The sequence below is a fragment of the Oncorhynchus keta genome, chromosome 19 (genome assembly GCF_023373465.1).
Source record: "Oncorhynchus keta strain PuntledgeMale-10-30-2019 chromosome 19, Oket_V2, whole genome shotgun sequence".
In the NCBI taxonomy this organism is placed as follows: domain Eukaryota; kingdom Metazoa; phylum Chordata; class Actinopteri; order Salmoniformes; family Salmonidae; genus Oncorhynchus; species Oncorhynchus keta.
This window is the reverse complement of record NC_068439.1, coordinates 45134360-45146131: the sequence shown is the minus strand read 5'-3', so window position 1 is coordinate 45146131 and position 11772 is coordinate 45134360. Positions and strand designations below refer to the sequence as shown.

General features: G+C 40.9%; 1 long non-coding RNA gene across 1 annotated transcript; it reads left to right on the top strand.

Annotated features, from left to right (window-relative positions):
• Positions 1 to 87: 87 nt before the first annotated feature.
• Positions 88 to 2396, top strand: LOC127909406 (uncharacterized). The gene is made up of 2 exons (XR_008071029.1): positions 88 to 398; positions 1271 to 2396. It is a non-coding gene; the product is annotated as an uncharacterized LOC127909406 (long non-coding RNA).
• Positions 2397 to 11772: the final 9376 nt, after the last annotated feature.

Sequence of the window (11772 nt, the reverse complement as noted above, 5' to 3'; positions counted from 1 at the left end):
AATAAACAAACTCACTTCCTTGACAACTTCACAACAGATCTGCGCTGCTCCGTCATCTACCAATGCATCGCCTTTTAGAGGGTTTCACTCTGTTCAGGAGCAGCACTCGAGGCTGGCATTCTTTTCCTTACAGGAAAGATGAGGTGTTTTGGACACAAAATACTCTGTCCTTTCTATCTTTCCAACACTAACAATCTTACGCCCTGCACTTAAAGACAATTTATGCTTCATCTGAAAATGTGGCCGGAGGCTTCGTATGGAGGGTGGGATGCAATTGTGGAGCCTCCGGAGGCAAGCAAGAGGCCAAATCGAGCTCCATACTGCCTTCCTGTGCATCTCTCAAATTTTGTAACAATGCAGAGGGTTCCGTAGCTCCGTATTGACATGATTGGTTGAAGGTAGGTAGGGGCGGTACGTCCTGTATAAACTATTGACAACTTTGACAACTTCCTTTAGAATAGCTCTGAAAGCCCTGACATCTGCAGAGGCTGCACCGCAGTAAATGCTAAACGGCCACTTTGGAATAACCATGCAGCGCCTTTTAGTGTGCAGTGGACATGGATGGTTGGTTCTTTTACTTTAGTCAAATCCATCTCTGATCTATGTCCCCAGATGCCCTTATACAGAAGAGGGCAGAAATTCCCAGTTAGTCTTATCAGTTTCTTGATTACTGATCAACTCACTGACAGGGAATTTGTCTTGTGAAATCATTCAAGTCAACATGCTTCACTTTAGTTACTTTTTAGAGATGGTCAGTAACCCAAACAGTCAGAAAAAAAGACCATTATTATTTTTCATGTTTTTATTTTATTATAATTTGAAAAGACATTGAGTGCCAATTGTACAGGGACTGTGTTTTGGGACTTTCACACACACACAACAACATGCCTGGCACTGTAACAATACAGACATTTCTCTGGGCTTCCCCTCTGGCTGCTACTGAAAACCATTCTGTCTTGTCCAATGGCCAGTTTCAGATAGGGCAGGAGAGGGAGGGAGGGAAAGTGAAACCAGATTAGGAGGTTGAGAGAGTGAGAAGGGGGAGTAAAATCAGAGAAAGTAAGGGAGTGGGTAAAGCTGGTGGTGGAAGAGGTAACTGGTGAGAGAGATGGAATGATAGAGAGAGAGAAGGAAGGAGAGGTAGAGAATGGCCAGGGCTCATCTGAGTTAACTTGATTTCTGCTCCCAGTGCTAGTCGACAATCTAATAAGGAAGTACGAAACAAAACACTGGATTCAGTAATGCTCTCTTATCCCCTCTCTCTGTGCAGAGTGATGCAAGCTCCGAATCACACAGAATATACCAGAACCCAGTGATGGCAGAGATATGGAAGCGAATCATACGGCTGGTAAAAACAACGAGTGTCAGCTGAGCCCCTTCTCCCATGACTCAGGGCCCTGTGCAATTCCATTTCAGCTAGGGTTAGAGACCAGCCCTGCCAGATCCCCATTTTCACTTTTTTACAATTTAGATTTTGCTTTTAATTGAACCCTGAGTAGACCAGATAAAGCAGACCACTGCCCTATTACCACACACACACCTGCAGGTCAGGACCAAAGTTGGGGTCGATTAATAGTTGGACCACTGTTTTTTGGGGGCATCTGGGGAGTTTCTTTGGTAATTATGTGTCTGAGACTGAGACAACGCCTGTGTATCTGTTTGTAAACAAATATAAGTCTCCATGTCCCTAAACCGAACTCATAATTTCACAACAAGCTGTAATCAATTACTGACTGATGAGTTGAAGTAGAACTGGAGGCCTTGCTGTGCATCTAGTTTCCTATCCAGGAGAAAGATTGCCATCTAGTGGATATTGACTGTATGTGACCATTAAGCCACAAAGCACTGGACTGAAGTAGTGTTGTCAAATCTGCCTTGAATAGTTGCATTAAAATCTGACTAATTTAGAACATAAGAAAATAGTCTGATGCTGTTATATTAAGAGTGTTTATTAGACAAAAACATACAAATGTCACAATAGTTAAATCATTACAAAAGGACTATTTTTGTGCATGTACAATGTGTATGACAAACAAACATACATTACAAATACAAGTAACAAAAGGTTACCCTACAATCATTCTAATAAAATATCTTTGACATTTGGCCACGCAGAAGCTGACATGTAAAAACCACAATGAGGAACCCACAATGCTTTGTTTGTGTGCTTCCCTAAGCGGGTCCTGAAGGACCCCTATATGCTCCTGAGTGACTACAGCCCCTGGTTCGATTCCAGGCTATATCACATCTGTACGTGAATGGGAGTCCCATAGGGCGACGCACAATTAGCCCAGTGTCGTCCCGGTTTGGCCGGTGTAGGCCGTCATTGTAAATAAGAATTTGTTCTTAAATGACTTGCCTAGTTAAATAAATGTTCAATAAAAAATAAAAAATTGTGTGCAGGCTTTCATCTTCATATCACACTGATCAATCGGCATCTCTTAATAATAATCAAGCGTGGTTTGAGATTAACCTGTTCACAGAAGGATCCTCCATATCCAGTTGTGATACATGTTGATAGCTACAGTATGTCTCCTAGGTGATATCATCTTTCTTCAGGCTGGTTCACAGTGTCTAGATTCTCCTGACTCACCCCTGCTCTCACCCCCCCCCCCCTCCGGCGAGGTGGTCTTAACAGAGGAGTAGGGCAGGGGTGTCACCCCGCTCCCCCTTAGCCCTGCTGTCTTTACAGGGGGAGGAGATACAGTATTATTAGACATATCAAAAAAGCCCTTCCCCAGTCCCCACCAATCCTCCTTCTCTCACTTCTCTTTCAGACCCAGAACATCCCCTTATTCCATTGTTACTCCCATCTCTGTTATGTTATATTGTCTGCTAGTTCTGGTGGGGGGAGTGGGCTGGTGGAGCTTCATCATGTGGAGGACATTCTGCATGTTAGCATGCACCGAGTGGCTGGGGATCGTCGACTGAGAAAGGGAGAGAGAGAACGATAGGGAGAGATGTGGTCAGTCACAGAGATGTTCTCTCAACAAACCTAATATTGATATACTTGCAGAGCAAAGTAAAAAGAGGACGTACTGTTGCGGGTAGTACCCTGGAGGCGGTATTGGATTTCTTCTTCTTTGGTTTGACCTCGTCAGAGACAAGTTGAGAGATTAACTTTTAATCTACTAATATAATATATGATGAATCAAAGGGGCTTGGAACAGGGGCTTGTCTGACATTTTTCATTTATCAGTCTAACAAGAATTGACAAGAATTGAAAACACCTTTGTGTTCAGTCTGGATCCATAATTAAATCAATTGAATTGCCACTTCAAGCAACTTTAGCTCAATATTTGGCCATGTAGAAAATTATGATTAATTATATTTTCATACCTTCATAAAGTTGTCAAAGCTGGAGCAGCCTGTTTGCAGATGTTGATGATGATGAGATGCAGAAAAAAAATGCAGATTTCTGCATGTGTCACACAGGTTTCGGTTTTGTGAGTTGTGTGTGTGTGTGTACATGTATAAAGAAACGGAAAAACATGTCTGTCTGACACTTGCCATCTGGTGACAGTCGTGAACGGGACATCAGTCTGCACACGTCCCACTGTGGTACTCTCCCCATCACAGACTGAATGTTTTCACAATGATTAGTCCAAATGATGAAAAACCTCAAACTATGATGTCATTCTCTCCATACCTTAGCTGAGGAATGCTCAACTCCGTTCTCTTATAACAGAGTTGAGTGTTCCTCAGTTATCCATACCATTGTGAAGGACTCTATATATTCAAATAGAAAAATGCACATTTCTATATTCAAAGAGTTGTAAATGTTGGCACTGTTGCAAACAGTATTTTAAATGCATCTGTGTGTCACCTGATATATAGAATAGAACTTCTAAAATTGTGCACGTCTAAAATTGTGTTATTATACATTTCTAATAAACAAGGGGAAGGGGGCCCTCTGCTCAGCAACAATCACTATGTTTGCTGGGAGGTGTAGTTTGTTATTTCTCTTCATCCCATTTTTGAATGGGTCCGATTGCTAAAAGAAACAAACTTCCATGTTTCCCCTGCAGTGGGTATTGGCCGCCTTTCACGATGACTATTGGCCAAAATATGGATAGATCTGCCTATATTTGGTTACAGAGCAGACCATTGGACATAAGGGGCGGCAGTGTAGCCTAGTGGTTAGAGCATTGGACTAGTAACCGAAAGGTTGCAAGTTCAAATCCCCGAGCTGACAAGGTACAAAATCTGTCGTTCTGCCCCTGAACAGGCAGTTAACCCACTGTTCCTAGGCTGTCATTGAAAATAAGAATTTTTTCATAACTGACTTGCCTAGTAAAATAAAGGTAAAATAAATAAAAAAAATAAGTCTTGCCAATCAAGTGTCAACCCAAGATGCTGCTTTTTTACATTTTATTGTATAGATTTTTTTATGAACATAACAAATACAAAAAACAGAAATATACCCTCAAGAATACATAAACCTAACAGACAGGGGTATTACATATCAAGATTCATTTTCAATTTGTTAAATAGTTCCAAGTTGCTGCTCTGTAGTAATGAAATATGCTTTGGTGTCTCACTGCCGCATGAACTGTGGAAATAATGTAAATTAACTAAGTATTTGTCTATGACACTCTTCGTTTGCAAGATGTACTGAAAGATGAGGCTACGGTATATAACTGCTGGTATGCTAAACTATATATTTGTACTCAATAGGTGCTTGTAACCATTCACTGTTCATAAAAGGGTCGAGACCGAGAGAGCAAGAAAAGATTGAATGGACCATTTGGCTAGCTAACCAACTGTAAACCATATACCACATGTTTACAACTAGCTAATGAAACCACTAAAACAATGGCTGTGTTATGGATACTGTTAGACCAGTGCCAAGCCTTTTGGAAGTACAAAGGAAGCATGTTTTTTTGTGTGGTTTTTTTGCACAACACATTATAAGCTGCTAACGAACTGCAAAACAGCTAACGTTAGCTAGATTTGTACAGCTAGCTTGCTGTACTCTGCAATAGTGCTACTGTAAAAGCAGGCTTCCATTGTTGGCATTAATCTTCTGGTTTACAAATGACTGGCTTTCACACAGAGTGTTCAGAAAACTGTTCTGCATTGTCCATTGATATGCATTTTTGTTAATTCCCTCAGCTTTAGACACATATCTTGACAATGCAAACAATGTCCTTTTTATTCAGTCAAAATGTGATCTTTTCTTTTGCATAACAGGGGGAAACCCTCCAGCCACATTGTTCAAGTTTTGACATATTTGTCAAGAACATTCATGAATATTTGTACCAGCTGCAGTCTATTGAATGCATTTGGTGGTAGGCTATAGATAAAATATTTTAGCATCTGAGTATTTTACAACGGTTGGCATTTCATGCACTTCCAGTGGTGGAAAAAGTACCCAATTGTCAAACTTGAGTAAAAGTATAGATGCCTTAATAGAAAGTTACTCAAGTAAAAGTTAAAGTCACCCTGTAAAATACTACTATATTAGTCCAAAAGTATTTGGTTTTAAATATACTTAAGTATCAAAAGTAGAAGTAAAAGTATAAATAATTTCAAATTCCTTATATTAATTAAGCGAAGCCAGGGGCACACTCCAACACTCCAATATTTTCTTTATGAATGAAGTAAAAGTTGTCAAAACTATAAATAGTAAAGTACAGACACCTCCAAAAACGACTTAAGTAGTACTTTAAAGTATTTTTACTTATGTACTTTATACCACTGTCCACTTCATATGCCACGAGAAATCAAGACAATCCGAATACCATGGACATCCCGGATCAGGATGCCACGGCCAGATGGGACGCGCTGGGCAGCCGTGACGCGAGATCCAGAGACACGGCAATGGAGCACATCAGCCAGGAGGTGAGGGACCCATACCAGCTACTGTTCCCTCTCCTCCAGCTACCGTAGGTCACCGCACCAGCGACCTGAACGACATCCTGGCCCATCTACTCATGCTGTCCATGCGGTGCCCTTTCGATGATGTCAGAGAGTGTTGCTTTTGGCTGCTACAGAATGTCCAGGTTGGAGAACGCGCATTGCAAGGTCGACAGATGTGGTGCTGCTCTGATGCGGCAGCGGCTGTACCACTACTGTTGCCAATTATGCAGTTGTTCGTGGTGTTCTATGTCCCAGTCTGTTTTCTAAAGTGTTAGAGTAATGACAGATTTCCTCTTCTTCATCTGAAGAGGTGTAGCAAGGATCGGACCAAAACGCAGTGTGGTAAGTGTCCATGTTTTAATAGTATAAACTGAACATGACACAATACAAAATAACAAAGTGAATATATACAAAACAGTCCCGTGTGGCACAAACACTGACACAGGAAACAAACACCCACAAACCAACAGTGAAACCCAGGCTACCTAAATATGCTTCTCAATCAGGGACAACGATAAACAGCTGCCTCTGATTGAGAACCATATCAGGCCAAACTCAGAAATAGAAAAAACATAGAAACACAAACATAGACTGCCCACCCCAACTCACGCCCTGACCATACTAAATAAAGACAAAACAAAGGAAATAAAGGTCAGAACGTGACAGTTAGTCTACATCGTCTTTCTGTTTATAAATATACATCATGTAGGAAGAGTAGTTGGTCTGTAGCAATATGTTTAGCCTACAGTCATAATACCTTTAATCGTGTAGCTAGGCAGAGTGAGCTCTTTTTTTTGTTGTTGTCTGGTTATTATGCCCTGTGCACACCTGATCTCAATGGATCACCATTGACAGGTGTGGGCTGCAATGGATGGAGATTACTGTACACTATCATAATGCTGAAGGGGCTCCTGGCAACTGTATTATTGACTACTGAACATGGTCAAAAACTATGTAACCAGCAAAGCACTAAAGGAAAATGACAATAACCTAATCTCTGATCTTGACCCTATCTCCTGTTTTCTGTCATAATTATACTGGTCGTTTAAAAACTATAAATAACAGTATCAGTGCATAGGGAAGCTTTGCCGTGTTAATCATCATAGGGGTGTCTTTGACTATTATAAATATTGCCATTTGTTGCATGCATGGGAAAATAGGTTAAACAATGCACCCTATAGAATAGGCCATAAATGATTTGTAATTTTACATAAGTTGGTGAACAGAGTCTGTATCCTCTCCAGATAAAAGTTTATCTGTCTATAAGAACAAACCATCAGAACAGCTCATGACGATATGGGATTATAGGATTATATTCATTATAGACAAAACCCTGTTAGGTTCCAGGATTAATTCATGTTTGTGTCCAAAAGTGTATCCGTGTGACAGAGAGAGCAAGAGGGCAAGGGTCAAAGAGAAAGCTGCTTTGTGGTTTAACAGTGTGCCACCGAGGGTATGCACCACCGTCTGGCATTTCCAAATTATGTTAAGCTGCCATTGTTGAGGGCTTGCCAAAGGTTGCATTTATAAGCCCTGCACATCTGCCCCTCAGCATCCCTGTGCTCTGGTCCCACAGAGGTTCAGGCGGATGGGCCTTTAATTCTGGCGGATCTGAAGATTAAGAGAAAATCTTGGAGAGCACAGGGCAGGCAGTCTGGCTAGTCTAATCACACAGCTGCCCCCCTCCAACAATATTCTCCAATGTGAGGGTTTCCTGCTTAGTGAGAAGAATCCTTCTGTAATACCCCTGTAGTTAACAACCCAGGAGTTATATCAATGACCTTTGAATAATGTAGTTTCCTTTCAAGCATGAAGTGAAATCATGTCTTAAGGCCTGAGAGAATATTGGGTTAGCTGTTTGTAAATGGAGGCTATTTTTTAAAATAGAAATAGCTTCTCTCTTTCAGACACATCCTAAAATACAATCTGCATTTTACAGAATTGCACATGACATAACATAAGCAGCTGTCGTGTGCTATGTTTTCCGAGGAGGCAGCTTCTGAATATGTAGGACAGTGTTGACAGTTGCAGTGAAAGGAGTGGGCTCATATTTTTCTGGTGTTGTGTTCTGTACTGGAGACTGCTGGGGGAGAAGGGTTAGGGGAGCATGGTCCAAATATGTCTGCGGGATAGTAGGGCTGGGCAGGGGGGTCGAGTTCTACAAGCCGTCACTGTATAGGGGGTTCAGAGAGGTCAACGCTCTGAGGTCAGAACAGACAAAGTGAAAGTGAACACACACAAAGTGAAACAAGGCAACAGTAAACATGTCATCCCCCAAGACTAATCGGCCATTCAGTGTAATTGAGTTTCATTATGGGGGACAATAAATGATCTCATTTGATCCTGTTTTACGATGTTATTTAGTTCCTATTATCTACTGTACACTGAACAAAATTATAAATCCAACATGTAAAGTGTTGGTCCCATGTTTCATAAACTGAAAAATAAAAAATAATTGTGTTTGCAACATGCATCGAATACAAAAGATTACCGTGAAATGCTTACGTACAACCACTTAACCAACAAGAAAAATAAAAAGAGTTAAGAAAATATTGACAAATAAATTAAAGTTTAATAAATTACTTGTTGGTTATTACTGCATTGTCGGAACTAGAAGCACAAGCATTTCGCTACACTCGCATTAACATCTGCTAACCATGTGTATGTGACAAATAAAATTTGATTTGATTTGGTCACATGGTGGCTCCGAGAGAGATTCTCGCATAAAATACAGAGGTAGCCATTACTCCAATCGGTCCTAATGAAAAACTAAAATTGTACCGACGGATATATTATCGAATAGATATTAGAAAAACACCTTAAGGATGGATTATAAACAACGTTTTCCATGTTTCTGTCAATATTATGGAGCTAATTTTGAATATTTTTTTGCAGTTTTTTTTGTTGCCGTTTTGCAGTGATTTTGTTGTCAGCACATTCAACTATGTAAAGAAAAAATAATTTAATAAAAATATTTCATTCATTCAGATCTAGGATGTGTTATTTTGTGTTTATTTAATTTTTTTGAGCAGTGTATAATGTCTGAAACTGTTGCTCGATTCTTACTCTTATACATGGATAAACGCTTCACGTCATTAAAAAAGACGTCCTTTGTCGTTTCTGTTTTGTTTGTACAGCTTGCTTGGCCCCGTTGTGTCAAGTCATTCTGGTTCACACTGGCCATGTGCAATGTCATTAGAATCATCAGATATTTCTCCCTCTGTCACGGATTCCATGGTTGCCCTGAGTTTAAGATGTAATCCAGACACAGGTATTCTCTTTTCAACTCCCTCTGAATTTGCAATGAAAAGCCAGAATTGTATTCATCTCCTTATCATGATCTGCTTCTACCAGATATTCCACTGATTTCAAAACTCGGTCATCTTCTTCCATGACAACAATACTGTTGATCGCCGTTTCTTCCCAGTCACTGTGATCATAAGACTCTTCTTCAATTAAAATGTTTTCCCTAAGTCAGGTATTTCCTCATCGTTTAATTCATTTTCAGAGTCAGAGAGATTCAGCATGCTATAATTGTCCTCCTGAAACTATTCCATCACAACTTTTTCCCACTGACATTTGTTGATAGCGCCTGATAAATTCAGGGTAGAAATGTTATTGAGCGCAGTAGCAACATATTTGCAGTTCTCCATGCTAACGTTATAGCTTTTGAAAAAAACTGCAGTAGAAATGATTATCTACACATAACAAGCAGCTCATTTTATAGACAGAAGATGCTACACGGCAGACCAATCCGAAACTCATCTCTCGGCATGTCCAGCCCATTCATTATCTCAGCCAATCATGGCAAGCGAGAAGGTTCCTTTCTTTTTCTGTGGCAAAACCAACTAGACTCATAATTTAACAAATGTATTTGTATTTACAGATGGCATACAAGTTTGTTATTAAGGCACATGAAAGTTAAAATGTGACCCGATTTCAGGAAACTAGGCGTATGTCGCAAGTCGCGACTTCACAGGAGAGCTGTTTGAACATAAAAAATACTTTCTTATCAAAATACATTTTTTGGCAGAAATGCCTTCTCGAACATGTAAACTTTCATGTGCCTTAATAACAAACTTGTATGCCACCTGTAAATACGAATACCATTGTTAAATTATGACCTTTGTTGGTTAAGCCACAGAAAAAGTCAGTGACCTTCCCACAAGCCGTAATTGGCTGAGTTAATGAGTGGGCTGGACGTGCCTAGAGAGGAGTTTGGATTGGTTTGCCATATTGAAGGCAGCTGTCTATAAAATGAGCTGCTTGTTATGTGTAGATAATCATTTCTACAGCTCGTCAGTCTGTGTTGGTAATCCTGTCGAATGCAGCTTTAAAAAAAATGCATTGTGTAGTGGAGCTGCATAAGTGTTGCTCTCCGCTTTCTGGAGGATCAAGTTTTGAAATCAGTGGAATTAGAGTATGATAGCTAAAGAGATGGAGAAAACACCTGTCTCTGGATTACATCTTCAAACTAAGGGCAACCGTGGAATGCCATTCCTGATTGGGAGATGCGTCCATCATGCATGATGATGTAGACAGGTAAGATAGTCTAGCTAGTTAGCTAGCTACATTTTCAGATATTACACATTTCTAATTTTAACAAAAAGTGTTTTCATGGCCTCCCGGGTGGCGCAGTGGTCTAAGCCAGAGATTCTGGGTTCGAGCCCAGGCTCTGCCACAGCCGGCTGCGACCGTGAGGCTCATGGGGCGACGCACAATTGGCCCAGCCTCGTCCGGGTTTGGGAGGGTTTGGCCGGCAGGGATATCCCTGTCTCATCACGCACTAGCGACTCCTGTGGTGGGCTGGGCGCCGTGCACGCTGACCAGGTCACTAGGTGTGCGGTGTTTCCTCTGACACATTGGTGCGGCTGGCTTCTGGGTTGGATGTGTGTTGTGTCAAGAAGCAGTGAGGTTGGGTTGTGTTTCGGAGGACGCATGGCTCTCGACCTTCGCCTCTCCTGAGTCCGTACGGGAATTGCAGCGATGAGACAAGACAGTAACTACTACCAATTGGGGAGAAAAAGGGGTAAAGAAAAAGTGTTTTCATTTCAAGATAAAGTGTACTGTTTGCTAGCTAACATTAGCTGGCTGGCTCCCTAGCTGATGTTATTATTTGTTTCCCAGAGCAGTTTTCTTTTCTTGTTAGAGCCTAATGTTATCTAGCTAACATTGGACCTGGTTGGCTCCCAGCACGGTGACATTGTTGGCACTTTGTTCATTTTTGTTTAACTAGCTATGTTAGCTGGCTCGTTATCTAACGTTACGTGACTTGTGTGTTCTTAAACGTTGTTTACCTAGCTAGGTTCATACTGTATGTCTTGAGCTAAAGTGTCAAGCTAGCTAACTTTAGCTGGTGGGCTCCCTAGCGGACGCTATTATTCGTTTCCCAGAGCTGTTTGCTTTTCTAGTTAGAGCCTAATGTTAGGCATTGTTGGCACTTTGTTCATTGTTGTTTAACTGGCTAACTTTAGCTGGCTGGATCGTTAGTTAACATTACGTGACGTGTGTACAACACCCATTGAATATGGCCGGTGTCAATAAATGTCTGCAAAAAAGCGTAATGACAATGTTGCCAGCAGAGCTGGTTAGGCTGTTTACATGTAATCCAGAGGTAAACAAATCATCAAGTGTGTCAAGTGTGCGCTCCGAGAGCGAAACGAGATGGGCTTAGGGTGAGGGTGTGAACGATGCTGAATGGGTGTAGGTAGACAAATAAGAGCTCTTCACTAGATACCAAAACATTCAAAGGCAAATTTCTCAGAAGTGAGTTTATAAATTGAATTACTTTCCCATTGTTCCTCAAATGCAGTGTATGATATACCATTTTGTAGCTCTGAGTCTCTACCTTTATCCAATGTAAAAAAAAAAACACAATTTCACATTTTGCTACATAAGACCGAATCCAGC